Source organism: Camelus dromedarius, unplaced genomic scaffold (genome assembly GCF_036321535.1).
Source record: "Camelus dromedarius isolate mCamDro1 unplaced genomic scaffold, mCamDro1.pat HAP1_SCAFFOLD_185, whole genome shotgun sequence".
In the NCBI taxonomy this organism is placed as follows: Eukaryota; Metazoa; Chordata; class Mammalia; order Artiodactyla; family Camelidae; genus Camelus; species Camelus dromedarius.
Genome location: NW_026989816.1, coordinates 182,847 through 197,977, shown reverse-complemented (window position 1 = coordinate 197,977; position 15,131 = coordinate 182,847). Strand labels below are relative to the sequence as shown.

Sequence of the window (15,131 nt, the reverse complement as noted above, 5' to 3'; positions counted from 1 at the left end):
GAGAGTTTATTACATCAGGTATTCCTTTTTGGGAAACCCATGTGCCTTGTTACCATCTTTCATAAGATTTCCTGTGGAAAATTCAATCCTTCATTCAGGAAAAGGCTGAGCAATATATTTCATGGAAAACCTTCATAAACTGAAACACAAGAAAATGAAAATGAAAGTGAGCAGCCCGTGAAGCCGGCAGACACACAGCGGACAGCTGTGTTCCCGCCTCGAATTTCTGTAACCAGCAGGGAAAATGTGCATTTCAAGAAATAGACATAAACACTTTTCAGGACCTGAGCACACAATTTCCCTTTCAGGGTTTAGTGGGCTTCCATTTAATTCTATGAGAAATGTTTAAAACAACAGAACAACACCTGAGATAGGGTTTAAAGTAACTTTTATGTCTTAGTGAAAATAAAGCCAACGGATAGTTATCATTTTTACTTTATTTAATCTCACTCTCTTATTTTACCTCCCCAACCTCCTCCACAAAATGATGGTGAACATCCCCTCCTGGGTCAGAAGGCTAAGTGGAAACTACCAATCAAATGGAGGTGTGCTTTGTTGTTTATTTTTCAAAACAAACAAGTTTCATTCGTATGATTTAATAATTAAGATCAGAAACAAAGTCTACTCAATAAATGGAAGCCAACACATGTCATCATAGCTGCTCATCAGGTTTGGCCCCACATTACACACTTTTACATGGACATGTGCCTTGTGCTGTCATGGGAAACGGTGAGTGGGGACAGGGCCTCTGCTCTCACAGGGCACACAGCCTGGTGGGGGAGGTGGTGTTCAATCATTGCCCTTTTTTTAATGTACTTACAAATTATGGGAAATGCTATTTAAAAAGAACAAAATGAGTCAATGAAAGTGAAAAATACAAGGACAGTATTTAGGCTGAGGGAAGACAGGGAACCTCTTTGAAGAGCTGACACTCCACTGAGACCCAAAGGACAACTCCGGTGCTGCAGGTGAAGGGCAGGGACACATTGATAAAGGGCTGATATCCAGAATATACCAAAATCTCTTTAAACTCAACAAGAAGGATGAACAACCTGATTAAAAAATGAGCAAAATGCCTGAACACACACCTCATCAAAGAAGAAATCTACATGCCAAAGAAGTCTATGGAAAGATGCTCCACAGCATCTGTCATCAAGGGGATGCAGACTGAAACAGCGAGGTACAACTGCACACCTGTCAGAACTGCCAAAAAGCAGAACACTGACAGCACCGAATGCTGGTGAGGATGTGGAGCGTCAGGAATTCTCATGCATTGCTGGTGGGAATGTAAAATGGCCCAGATATTTTGGAAGACGGTCTGGCAATTTTTTACAAAACTAAACGTACTCCTAACATATGATCCGGCAACTGTGCTCCTTGGTGTTTACTCGACGAAATGGAAACTTATGTCCACACAGAAATCTGCATACAGATGTTAATAGCAGCTTTATTCATAATCACCAGAACTCAGAAACAACTAAGCTGTTCTTCAGTAGGTGAATGGATAAACTGTGGTCCAGCCAGAAAATGGACTATTATTTGGTGCTAAAATGAAATGAGTTATCAAGGCATGGAAAGACATGGAGGAACCTTAAATGCTTATTACTAAGTGAAAGAAGCCAATCTGGGAAGGTTCCGCAACTGTCTGATTCCAACTGTATGGTGTTCTGGGAAAGGCAAAACCACAGAGACTAAAAGATCAGTGGCTGTCAGAGGCTAGAGGGGAAGGAGCAATGAATGAGGTGCAGCACGGAGCATTTTAAGGTCACTAAGACAGACTACTCTGTATGATGCTGTGACGGTGGATACATGTCATTGCACATCTGTCCAAACCCACAGAGTGCACACAACCAAGTGTAAATCCTAGTGTCAAGTCTGGGCTCTGGGTGATGATGACTTGTCAGTGCAGGTTCACCCATTGTCGCAAATGCACGCTCTGGTGGAGGCGTCAATAGTGAGGAGCTCTGGGGACAAACTGCAGTTCATACACCGAATCCAGCCCCAGCCAAAGCTGTTAATAAAACTCTGTGGGTGTGTGGAATGTCCGGCTGCTCTGGCGTCTGAACAGCAGAGCTGAGCAGCCGCACTAGAGATCAGGAGGTTTGCAGACCCTGAAATACTTACTCCCAAGCCCTTGACAGAAAAAGTCTGCTGAGCCCTGTTCTAAACAATCACAATTCACCCTGATGAGACAGGACAGCAGGGCCCAAACCAGGCATGGTTAATGGGACTGAAGCAATGTTTTAGTTCCAACACCTTTGCTGAAGTCCTGCAGATCCAGCGACAGACTGTAGCCAGGAAGCGTCTGCAGAAGGAGTCGGTAGCAGGCCTTCCCGCCAGGCTCCGGGATGCCGGGGGCCGCGCGCTGCACGGGGGCCACCCGCTTGAAGAAGGCGGACTTGCGGTGGAAGCCGATCAACTCATAGCGCTCGGAGAGGATGCTGCACTGCTGAATTCTCTCCTAGGAATGCTGAAGCACAGGGAGAAAAGCAACAAGCATCTGAACCAAACATGTAAGTGAAAAAAGACCCTTAAGAAATTTTCCCTTAAAACAGAGACGCAATGACACAGGAAGGAAGAGGAAGGCTGACTTCGTGCACTGATGGGACCGGATGCAGAAATGCAGGGAAGCAGCGCTGTGCAGACGCTCCAGACCTCCTCTGGGCCCCACCTTTCCACGTTCCGCCTCTCCTTTTACTAGAAAGGCGCGTATTCCCTGAAACAGATGAATCTGCTACCTAAACATGGGACACAGAGAAGGGAAAGAGGAAAAGGACGGGAAAGTAAAGGAACAACAGTTCATCTACACCCTAATGTTTGGGCGGGAATTTCACCAAACACACAACCTCTCAAAGCACAGAGCACAAAGTGAGAGGCTGACAGAGTGACTGCGACTTCTGCTCCTTAAACACCAGCTACCTGCCAGCACACGCTGTGCCCGTTACTGAATCATTATAATCATTTCAGAAACTATTACTACCCCGGCTCACAGGCAAGGAAATCTGAATCTCGGGGAGGATTTATTATCATCCTGGACAAATTCCCACGGCCAAGAAGTGTCAGAGCCTCCGGCAGACACTGGACTAAAATGCTCCTCATCACCACGGGCCCTGAGCCTCAGGCTGAGGCCACGTTAGGTCTGCACGGGCCCAGAGCATGAGTCTGTGGGACAGGGAGTGGTCCCACTTGAAGTGCCAGGCCAAGGCCCTCAGGAACCTATGTAATGAAACCAAATACCCAAACTGATTTCCAACGCACTTCCCTGTCCGGTAGGACTGCTCGGCACATCTGGCTTATCACCTGTGCACAGGCTGTGCAAGGGGCCCAGACAGTGACGTGACGTCCCAATGGAAGTGGCTCAGAGACCGCTTCATCACAGGACAGACTCTCCCGGCTTCCAACTTTAACTCTCCATTCCATTTCCAACTGGAAAGTAAGTTTAGACTTGTTTTCCTCTCCAGAAACAAAGACAGTGTTAACATCAGCGGGAAACTCAAGACTGAGGAAGAGTCTCTTGGCCATTTGGAAGGATAGGCTGGGGAGGGAACAGAGATAGGGATCAGAAAGACCAGTGTTCCAGTCCAAAGTCTGCACATCACTCGCTTTGACAGTTTACTTATTAATACAGGTGATAAAATCTAATTATGATTGTTGGGAAAACTAAATGAAATAACGTATGCCACTAGCATAGGTGTAAAATCCTAAATGAATGTTCCAGAAATGGACGTGACCATTGTTAGATACTGTCTGCCAAATCTTTTGTGCTAAGCTCACATCAGCCAGCCAGAGATGTGCCAGAGAATGCCTCAACAGCCAGCAGCCTTCTCCAACTTGGAAACTCACAGTGTCCGAAGAACAGGCAGTGGTGGATGCTTTGGGACACTGTGGAGGTAGCACTCCAGTGATGACTTTAAAAAGCTGGGGAGAATTTAGGGGACCATACAGTTCAAATACAGTAAACTCATTCCATGTCTACAAATATTCATCTGTAGCCATGATGATTCAGAGAGGAAATACATATTCAAACGTACATCATTTTCCCACATAAGTGCATCAAAACAATTTGGAAAGAATGTAACTTTCTTCTCTAGATCACACAGTGGGGATTACGAGGTTTGTACTGAAAGCCCTACGTGTAAATCATCTGCAAAAGTAACTGGGTCCATTATCAGTCATCATCATTTGAAGGGAAGGATGGAAAAGAACAAAGCCAAGCTAATACGCTCCGGTATTTTGTTGGGTTATGATGTCACAGAGGAGACGGACAGGTCATCAAGGAACCACTCTGCCGTGATCACGGAGCCAGGGAGCGGGATGGGCGGCAAGATGTAAGGCGCAGCCGTAGCTGTGCCCGCGCTTCTAGGCAGGTACCCAGTCACTTCGACAAGGTGTCAAAAGTGTATGCCAACGTCCTCATCACCTGTCATGCATTAAAGAGAAATGGAAACCTATAAACGGCCAATAACCTCGGTGGGTACACCGTCCAAAGAGCAACGTCACAGTTTGACAACTGGCCATCCCGTTTCCCTGGGCTTCATTCTTGGAGAACCTTAAAAACCACTCCTCTGTCCTCAAGAAGTGCTGCCTACTTGTCCTATCTTTGGCTCAGGGATACAGCACGTTCACGTGGACTTTAATGTCTGCACAGATTTGACTGTCTTTCTCCAGGTTCACTTGTCCATTCTGAAGAGGCCTGAGTTAAGTCCAAATTCCATAAGATCAATTCCCTCCAGTGACAACTCAACGAGCCTGCAATTACAAACCAACTGAACAGGACTGTCCTCAGCTAAAAATGTCACCCGCCCTTCACTGCTTTCTTAATCTCCTGTCCTGGCTAAATGCAACAGACTAACACCACCCTCCACCAAGTTCCCCAACTATGTCAAATAGAAAGTAAGGTCCATAAAAGAGGAGACAACTCCATAGTCACCTCTGAATTCCTAGCATATATTAATGTCAATAAATAGAACTATGATTATGGCTTCTTTCCTTTAAAACCTTTCTGGTTATTTAAATGAGACCGTGGAAGGGAGGTGTTTGGGTCCAGTATCTTGATCCAGAAGACTCTGGAGACCTTTTTCGGAATGGCTGCCCACTGATTCATTCAAAACACAACTTCTCTTTCCGGCAGGAGATTTTCTGCCAGGAGTTTGTTGTCACTCTCATGCCAGAATAGATTTAAACTAAATACTTACATTGGATATGTTATTTTCCCCCGCTTCCAAAAAAATTGACTTTCCTTACTTCCTTGCCTTGAGGAATGCTTATTTACTTTTCTTTCTAATTCACAATTTATAAAGCAGGATTCTCAGGATGTGCTTGGCCTTACATAAGAACAGCCATCCAACTCCCAGTGTGAGAGGCCTGGGGCTCAACCCTACCCTCCTGTCAAGGCAACTGAAACTCAGTTCAGGAGCCAACTGGCCCCCAGGGCTTCTAAGGGTCACGTATCTCCCAGAATCCCTGCTTTCTGGTTTGACTTGGCTTCTGAGGATTTCCCCTCACTTTCTTGACAATTAGCTGTGCAGCTTGAAAGATGAGGAAGGAAGGTCTTATTTCTTAATCAGCATTTTAAGGAACTTATGTAATGAAGGTTTTCAAGAGTTTCTAGAACCCTCCATTGCCGAGACAGAAAACACACTAGATATATTCTAAATCTAGCTATCATGTGCATTTTTTATTTGCTTTTGTTTTCTAAACTGCTAACAGACATTTTTTAATTAAAAAATAAAATAAGGCCCCAAATAGGATAGAACATTGAAGAGGAAACAAAATTAAAGGGCAAAGACAGAAAAATGATAAGTACTCTACAAAGTTAATAGAAAGAATACACTATAGATCAGATCAGCAGTTCTCAGTAACAGCAAATTCAAACCTGACCATGAGGTAAAATGTCTCTCCTGTGAGGCGACGGCCAACAGAAAACAGAATTAAATCAACAAACTAAAATTCTAAGTCTGGCGAGGTAGAGAAGTCTACCAGCTAAATGTGTTTTCTTCTGGTAAAGAGGGAGACTCACAAGATCTTTCCTGTGGAGCCTGAGCCCAGGTGAGGATGGTGAAGTGAGCTCTGTAAGTACCCAATTAGCAAAGTGAGTGATGAATAAAGAGACGTGAGCTTTGATGACAGAGATGATGCTACTATTCACTTGTCCTGTAAGTATGTCTTCACGTTCAATGATCAATACCTTGGCGTCCTCAGGGATTGAGATTATAGGAAAATGCACAGCCCGGGCCTAGACCTCCTCTGTGATTGTGGCACTGCACTTAGATGTTTCAAGGGCACCTCCAACTCCACCTGCAAAGAGCTGACTTCATGGTGCTCCTCCCATGGCCGTCCTGCCCAGGGCCCCTTGTCGGGGTCAAGGTCTGTCTGCCTCTCCCAGCTCAGTCCCATCACTCACAGATGTGACTGGACCCCTCCTTCAGGGCCCAATTTCCTCAGTCAACGAGTCACACCACCCACACCTCACCTACTAGGTTCTCACTGGCACTCCCTCAGCACTGACTCTGTGCTGGGGACCACGCTGTACATTGTGTACACGTTATCTCACTGGATCTCCACAGAAGTCCTGGGAAGTCGGTATATCACTGCTTCAATTAATAAGATAAATTGTTTCACTTCCTTGAGTGCATCATCCAAAGTGACACGGCTACTGAGCCACAAAACTGGGACTGAAAACCACTTGAAAATTGAACACTGCTACACCTCACAGCCACCCTACTCTGACTTATCACATCACCTCCTTCCGAGCCTTCTAAATGTTTCTAATCATTCTACAATACAAAAGTGATCTATGAGAGAACCCCTCTCCCCTACTTAAAATCTGACAATGACGTTCCACTTCCCTTAGGAGAAAGCCCCCCCGGCCTGAGTACAGCCCAACGGCCCAGCATCTGCGTTCCCTGCGAGGCCGTGCCACCTCACCCACCACGCAGCGCTACACTTGCCGTGTCCAGGACAGGGATGCTGACTCCGTACAACCCGGGGCTCTTCTCACTCAAACAATGATCACCCTCTTCAGTGCTGACTCTCAGAAAAATGTTTTCTCTGGATGAATCAGTATCTTTTTCCTTACAACTTCCCATCATTGATAATGAGCTCCCCCCAAAAGAGAGAAAACCTAATACTCAGACTCCTTATCTGTAAAGTGTGAATAACAAGGAAATATGAGAGGTTTTAAGCGAAATAATATTCATGTGAAGCTAAGGGACAATTCCCAACATACAGTAAGCACTCAATATGTGCTTACTTAATATTAAAAAAATAGATTCCATTCCAGCAACCTTAAATCAATGCTTTATGGCTTTGTCCAAAAGACTACCAACAAACTATTCGACGAACCCCTTTGAGCAGATCCACCCAAGCGTACTGGGATAGGTAAGACTTGACTCCAGTTATAGCTGCAGCCAACCAGCACTACGGGGCGGGGGCAGTTTGCTCAAACTCTTACATGTTGTTTGAGCATTTAGTTGTAGTTATTGAATAAAGACAGGTATTATATAGTCAAAGCTCCTGAAACATAAATCTTCAAAGATTGATGCAAATTAGTTTCAAGTACAACACTCTCACTAGAAATTATTTGAAAATTATAGTCTTAGCTCCTCCACACATCGAAAGGGCATTTTCTTAATGTATCTGACTATAAACACTGAAAGGATTGTTTAAAAGAAATTAAGATGAAGCCATAATGAATAAGCTTTCAGTATAATCTGCACAAAGCCCCAACCAAGGGTCTCACTTCTCACTTCCACATAGGTGTTCAGGTAGCTTAACCTGGGTCTTGGTTTCTTATGACACGGGGGTGGGAAGAATTGTGGATAGATTTATGTAGCAAATATAAATCTAGGGTATTTGCTGTGTAGGAATCCTAGAAATAAATAAATTGATATATAGTCCCACCCTTAGGAAGCTCAACCTTTCCAATTACAACAGCATTAAAAATAAAATGAGAGATACATTTAACAAAATTTTACAAGATTTGCACATTGAATATTTTGAAGTATCACCAAAAAAATATTAAAATATCTACATATATGGAAGGTATCCCATGTTCATGGAATGGTAGACAATATTGTTAAAAATGTTAAGACTCCCGAAAGTGATCTACAAATTTAATGGAATCCCTATCAAAATTCCAGCTGACTTCTTTGCAAAAATTGAAGAACTGATGCCAAAATTCATATGGAAGTGCAAGGGACACAGGTCAGCCAAAACAATCTTGAAAAAGAAGAGCAAAGTTGGAGGACTCACTCAAAGGTTACTACAAATCTATAGTACTCAAGGCATTATGGTACTGGCATAAGTTTGGATGCATAAATCTATGAGACACAATAAAAAATCCAGGGGGGAAACTTACATTTACAGTCATTTTTCCAGAAATGTGCCAACAAAACTCCATTGAAAGAATAGTCTATTCAACAAATTGTGCAGAGACACCTGAGTATCTGAAGGCAAAAGAATGAATCTGGAATCTGGACACCTCTATTTTATATAACAAATAAAATATTAATTCAAAATGGATCATAGACGGAAACGTAAAAACTAAATGTATAAACATTCTAAAAGAAGACATAGTTTAAATATTTGTGGTTCAAGGATATGCTATGGCTTCCTAGATACAATACTAAGAGCACAAGTGAAAAACAAGTAAGATAAAATGGACTTCATCAAAATTAAAAGCATTTGTTACAAAGGACATCATCAAGAAAGTGAAATGAAGGGGAAGGGGGTAGCTCAAGTGATAGAGTGCGTGCTTAGCAAGAAAAATAAAATGAATAAATCTAATTACCTCCCCTAGAAAGAAATTGTTTTAATGTTTAAAAAAACTAAAGTGAAACGACAATCTGCAGAATAGGAGAAAAATTTTGCAAAGCATATATCTAATAAGAGACTAGTATCCAGGATATAAAACAAATGCTTACAACTGACCAATACAAAGAAAATCGACCCAATTTTTAAATATGCCAAGTATTTAAATAGATACACAATTGGCCAATAAGCATATGAAAAGATGCTCAGCATCACTAGCGAAATCAAAATCAAAATGATATCTGATTTTACACTCACTAGTATGGTTATAATCAAAACATGGACAATAACAAGTGTCGGTCAGGAGGCAGAGAAATGGGAACCCTCAATACGCAGCCATTGGAAAGGGGCAATGGTGCAGCTTCTTTGGAAAAGCCTGGTGTTTCCTCAAAAGGTTAGAATTATATGGCACAGCAATTCCACTCCTACATATAAAGTCATCCCTCAGTATCCTCGGGCGGTTCGTTTCAGGAACACCCCACCCTGGATACCATAATCCAAGGATGTTCGAGTCCCTTTACAACCACCCATCTGGATCCATGAAGTGGAAACTACAGATATGGCGGGCCAACTGTACAGCCAACAGAATGAAAATATATTCTCACAAAAACTTGCACATCAATATTCATGGCAGTATCATTCAGAGTAGACAAAGGTTACAAACAATATCCATCCATCAATGAACGGATAAACAAAATTACCAAGAATAGTCCCACAAACTGTTGGTCATTGAATCTTTGACAAAGGAGGTGAGAACATACAATGGAGTAAAGACAGCCTCTTCAGAAAATGGTGTAGGGAAAACTGGACAGCTGCATGTAAATCAATGAAGTTAGGCTACTCCCTCACAGCATACACAAAAATAAATTTAAAATGGCTTAAAGACTTAAACATGTAGACAAGACACTATAAACCTCTTAGAAGAAAACATAGGCAAAACATCTGACATACATCCCAACAATGTTTTCCTAGAGCAGTCTACTCAAGCAATAGAAATACAAGCAAAATAATACAAGTAGGATCTAATTAAACTTACAAGCTTTTGCACAGTAAAGGAAACAAAAAGACAATCTATGGAATGAGAGAAAATAGTTGCAATAAATGAAACTGACAAGGGCTTAATTCCCAGAATATGTAAACAGCTTTTACACTTAATAAGAAAGAAAAACAAACAATTCAATTCAAAAATGGGCAGAAGTCCTAAAGAAACTTTTCTCCAATGAAGACATACAAATGGCCAATAGGCACATGAAAAAAATGCTCAATATCATTATCAGAGAAATGCAAATCAAAACTGCAATCAAGACTCACCTCTCACCAGTCTGAATAGCCATCATTCAGAAGTTCACAGACAGTAAATGCTGGAGAGGCTACGGAGAATTGGGAACCCTCCTGCACTGTGGTGGGAATGCAGTTTGGTGGAGCCATTGTGGAAAACTGTATAGAGGTTCCTCAAAAGACAAAAAATTGACCTCCCATATGACCCAGCAATCCCACTCCTGGACATATATCCAGAAGGAACCCTAACTCAAAAAGACACTTTTACCCCAATGTTCACAGCAGCACTATTTACAATAGCAAGGCATGGAAACAACCTAAATGTCCACTGAAAGATGACTGGATAAAGAGTCTGTAGTATATTTCTCCAATAGACTACTATTCAGCCATAAAATAATAATAAAGTAATGCCATTTGCAGCAACATGAATGGACCTGGAGAATGTCATTCAAAGAAAAGTAAGCCAGAAAGAGAAAGAAAAATACCATATGAGATCGCTCACATGTGGAATCTTAAAAAAAAAAATCAAAAAACAAAGACACAAAAAGATAAACTTATCTACAGACCAGAAACAGACACAGAGACATAGAAACCAAACTATGGTTACCAGAGTGGAGAGGGTGTGGGAAGGAATATATTGGGAGTTCAAGATTTGCAGATACTGAGTATGTATAGAATAAACCACAAGTTTATACTGTATAGCACAGGAGAATATATTTAATATCTTATAGTAACTTATGTTTAAAAGAATATGAAAATGAATACAGGTATGTTCCTATTTAAGTGAATTGTTGTGCTGTACACAAGAAACTGACACAACATTATAAACTGACTAGACTTCAATGAAAATATTTTTAAATAGACCAAAAATGAAAAAAAAGAAAAAGGATATTATGAAACCAAAAGAATAAAGTACTGACTCAGGCTACAATATGGATGAACCTTGAAATTTTATGCTAAAATAAGCCAGACACAAAAGGACAAATAGTGCCCTTTAAAGTGAAATGTATCTAAGCGTTTACTGTACTACTTCTGTAAATTTTCCGGAGGTTTGAAGTCTATCAATATCAAAAAAAAATGTATTATTCATTAAAATCATAAAACGCTTCCTCACAGGAGGGCTTTAATTATTAAATGCAGAAATGCATGTAAAGCTCCTGGAAAAACACTTTGCACGTCCACACACAGACACTGCTGTCACTGCCGCTCAGAGGGTGGTGCCAGCGCTGATGAGGGCTGCCTCCACTCGCTGCCCTGCAGACAGGAGTGAGGGCCTGGGCTCTGACAGGCAGGGTGAGCGTGACCCTGGGTCAGACACAGCCATGCCCCAGACTCTGCGTTACCCAACTTTCTTATACAAACTGCAACATGTAATGTAAACACGCTACAGGGATGTATCTTACAACACAGGGAATACAGCCAATGTTTACAGTAACTATAAATGGAGCATCTATTGTACACCTGAAACATATCATATTTTAAATCAGCTATATCTTTGTAAAAAATTAAAAAATAATTTAAAAATGTTATCACTTTAATATTCAATTCGGTTTTTAAGTAACAACTAAACAGCTTAGAATGTATAAAAGCATTTAAGTGTGCTGTTTGTTTACATATTTATTTACTTTCAGCCTCCTGCTAAAAGAGAAATTAAACAATTTTTTTTAAACACACCTTAACAACCATAACAACAAAAAGGCAAAACTGAGAGTGAAGAGAAATTGGAGATTCAATACTTAAATGAAACCAGGGGGAGGTAAAGTCATAAAAATGGATTCCCTGGAGTCAGGGCAAGTGTTAAAGTCCGACTAGAAATTCAGCTGTAAGATTCTTGGCAGCTAAAGCAAAAAGAAAAGATCATGGGGGGGTGGTAGATGGTGTGCTTAGCATGCACGGGGTCCCTGGTTCAAGCCCCAGGGCCTCCACTAACAGATAAATACACCTAATTACCTACCCCCCAAAAGAGTCCCAAAGAAAAGAAAAAGAGACATTTCTTTCCAAAAAAACCTGATATTAAATTTGGATTAAATACTTAAAAAAAAAAAGAAATATAGAAAAGATGAATGACACTGTGAAGGAAAAGCCCAGCTGGGCTAACGAGCTAAGTCACAAATCTAAGTGTGATAAGTGTCGGTTTACTGATCTAAGTATTGCTGGGCTAACTCGTAAATCTGAAGTTTAGTGTCAGTTTACTGGGCTAATAAGCTAACTCGTAAATCCAAGGTCAACAATTGTCAGTAACGTGATCTGTTCCAAATTCATAAGCTTCAGTGTACTGATTCCTTGCTTTTTGTTGTTTGAGCCTTATTGGCTAATAGCCCCTTACTTGTAATTAACCCTATAGAACCTCATGTGCAGGTCTTGGAGGTGCTCAGAGCTTCGGAACAGGAGCCCCTCTGAGCCCGCCAGCATAATAAATCTCAGTGCTTGTTTCTTGGTTGGCCAGTTCTTTCCGTAACAACACAAGCGATAATGCCCTTGAGATAAATCTGTGATGGCTGCTGGCAGGTCCCCATGTCTCACGTGGCAAAATCTGAAACATCCTTCTCACCACTCAGAGTCATCATAAGCCCACTCCACACTTCCCGCTGTTAAATGCAGGAGCACAGGCAGGGCCCGGCCTTTGCTCTCTCTGTGTCATCACAGTGAGACAGGATGGAAGGGGCAGAGCACAGCCATTCAAGGAAGGCCACAGCAATTAACATCAAAATGGTGAAGGATTCAACCCCCAGTAGGCCTTGAGGCTCAGGATGAAGAGATTTAACTTCTAGCAGAGCTTGAGCTTCATTATACACCCATTGTAATAGTAACACGGTGAATATCATGCCCCAAGGTACCATGGCAGTCCCAAGGCTAGCCACAAAATGTCAAAGGGTGGGAAATGGCCAACTCCCTGGGAATCCCAGCCCCTTGCCCTTAGGCTGGTTCTTCTACATATTAGCAAATGAAACCACCAAGCCCAAGAAAACGAGCAACACAGCGCCACCTCGCGGTCACCCCTCTCTCTCCCTCTTCGGAGAAAGCCCACACTCTGTGGAGTGTGTACCTACTTTTAATCTGAGCACCCAAACCCCACACCTCGTGGCCTTTCTGTTGCCTTTCAATGTGTCTCTGTGAATAAATCTATCTTTTCTCAACACTGGCTTGCTCTTGAATACTTTACTGCATGAAGCCAAGGAACAAAATCTGGTGGGACACATCCCAGGTGCTCAACCAAAGCCTGGGACACAGCCCTTCTCATGCCTCACGTTTTTTTCCTTGTATCAACAGGACTGGTTTGTGAAGGGTGCTCTGAGGCCCCAGCTAAGGGACAGAAGTCGCCCCCAGGTCTCGAATTGGCAGGCAGCCTCTTCACCAGCAGGGGCCTTGGGGTCTGCCTGGTTCTCTGTGTTTCTCTGTTGTGCTGACTCCCCAGCCACAGAGCGTTCTCCCTAGCCCTGTCCCCACAAAACCCTTCTCTCCAAAATACAAGCACATCATGTCACAATCCTCTTGTTCAACCAGGAAATGCTTAACCCACTTTTTCCCTCCACAGTAAAGTACCTAACTGTCCTCCCTCCCATCACAACACTTCTTTGTTTGTGAGAACTCTGCACTCCCCACACACCATCCTGAACGCAGGTGCCTTGCTGGCTGGGAACGAGATGTTTCAGTCTCACACAGCCTGCATCCTTTCACTTTCCCCTTGTTACCATAAAAAAGCCTTTCCTGAGTCACCCACAAATCTGATTCTGAACTTCATAATGTGCTGAGGTTGCAGTCACTGTGTGCATACCTCCCACGTTTTGACTAAGTTTCCTTCACGAGATCTTCATTAAGGAGCTGCATCAAGAAGTCGAAAGAGGATATTCTTACATCTGAGCGGAGGAGCCTGCAAGAAATTTAAATGGCTTTCAAGAGACAGTTAACCAGGGACAGAGAGGTCGCAGGTCCTAGTCAACAGTGTCATGAGGCAAAATGTTCTTCAAAGACTCAGAGTGGCTTCTGAACGTAGAGTCGGCAGGGAGGAAGTGACACACAGTGAGTGGGGTGAGTGACACAGGGTACGCTCCCCCAGCTGGGGAAGAATTGGATTTTGTTCTAGTTTTCCAAACAATTTCTTAATACCTTTTTCTCCTATTGTCACATACCATTTCCTATGAATTAAGAATATCAATGTCAGTCATTTGGGCCGCTTGAGGGAGGCAACATGATGCCATTCACAGGGCTGGGACATGACAGCCACACCAGTCTAGGTTGAAAGACCAGTGGGGGTATTTCCATGGTGATCACGGGCATGCAGCAAACTCCCCAGCTTCAATGACCTCATCTCAAAAGTGGGGCAATAAAACTACCAAGAAAAGTGCGTGATGATTATGGAAGACATCTGTTTACTAGGTAAGTGCCCGTGACAGCTGCAGCTTAATGGGGAATGTGTATGATTAACAAGGCCCTGTCTACCTGGCCACACGCTCCCTGCCTTCCTGCCTTGGTGGAGCAGCAGAGTTTGTTTAGCTGAGATGAACGCCCCCAGAGCAGCCCCGACGGGAAAGCTCGCAGCTCTGCTTTGTGAGGCGTGTTCCTTTCCTTCTCAGTGCTGATCACAGTTTGCTGTCATCTGTTTTTATGTTTATCCCTTTGGTAACTTCCTCTCCTCCGGAGTTTTTGCTCAAGCAGCGCAGGGCCAGGTGTGTCTTGCGGCCTGCCCGACATTCTGGGCTGGGAAACAGCCGACCACACATCTGGCTCTGGTGCTGAACGGAGAGGGCAGAAGGCCCTGGGGCCCATGCTGAACCGAGGCCCATGCACCCAAAATTATGGTCTGACTTTGGGCAAATTACACAGTCTTCTTTACCCTGAGATTCCTCATCTGTCCATGAAAATAACTGCCCATGGCACACAGAGTTACCAAGATTAAAGGAAATCACCAAATTCACAACATATTCAAGGGGCTACCAGTGCATCCTCAACAGACAAATGCTGCCTTTACGGCTCTGACACACGCCAAGCGGGGTGGCCACACACAGTGAACACTGCTAAGTGCTTCATGTGTGCTACAATAC

At 43.0% G+C, this 15,131-nt stretch overlaps 1 pseudogene; it reads right to left on the bottom strand.

Moving 5' to 3' along the window:
* Positions 1-419: 419 nt before the first annotated feature.
* The window catches only part of LOC135320837 (trafficking protein particle complex subunit 9-like), a 51,058-nt pseudogene continuing 36,346 nt past the window's right edge, over positions 420-15,131 (bottom strand).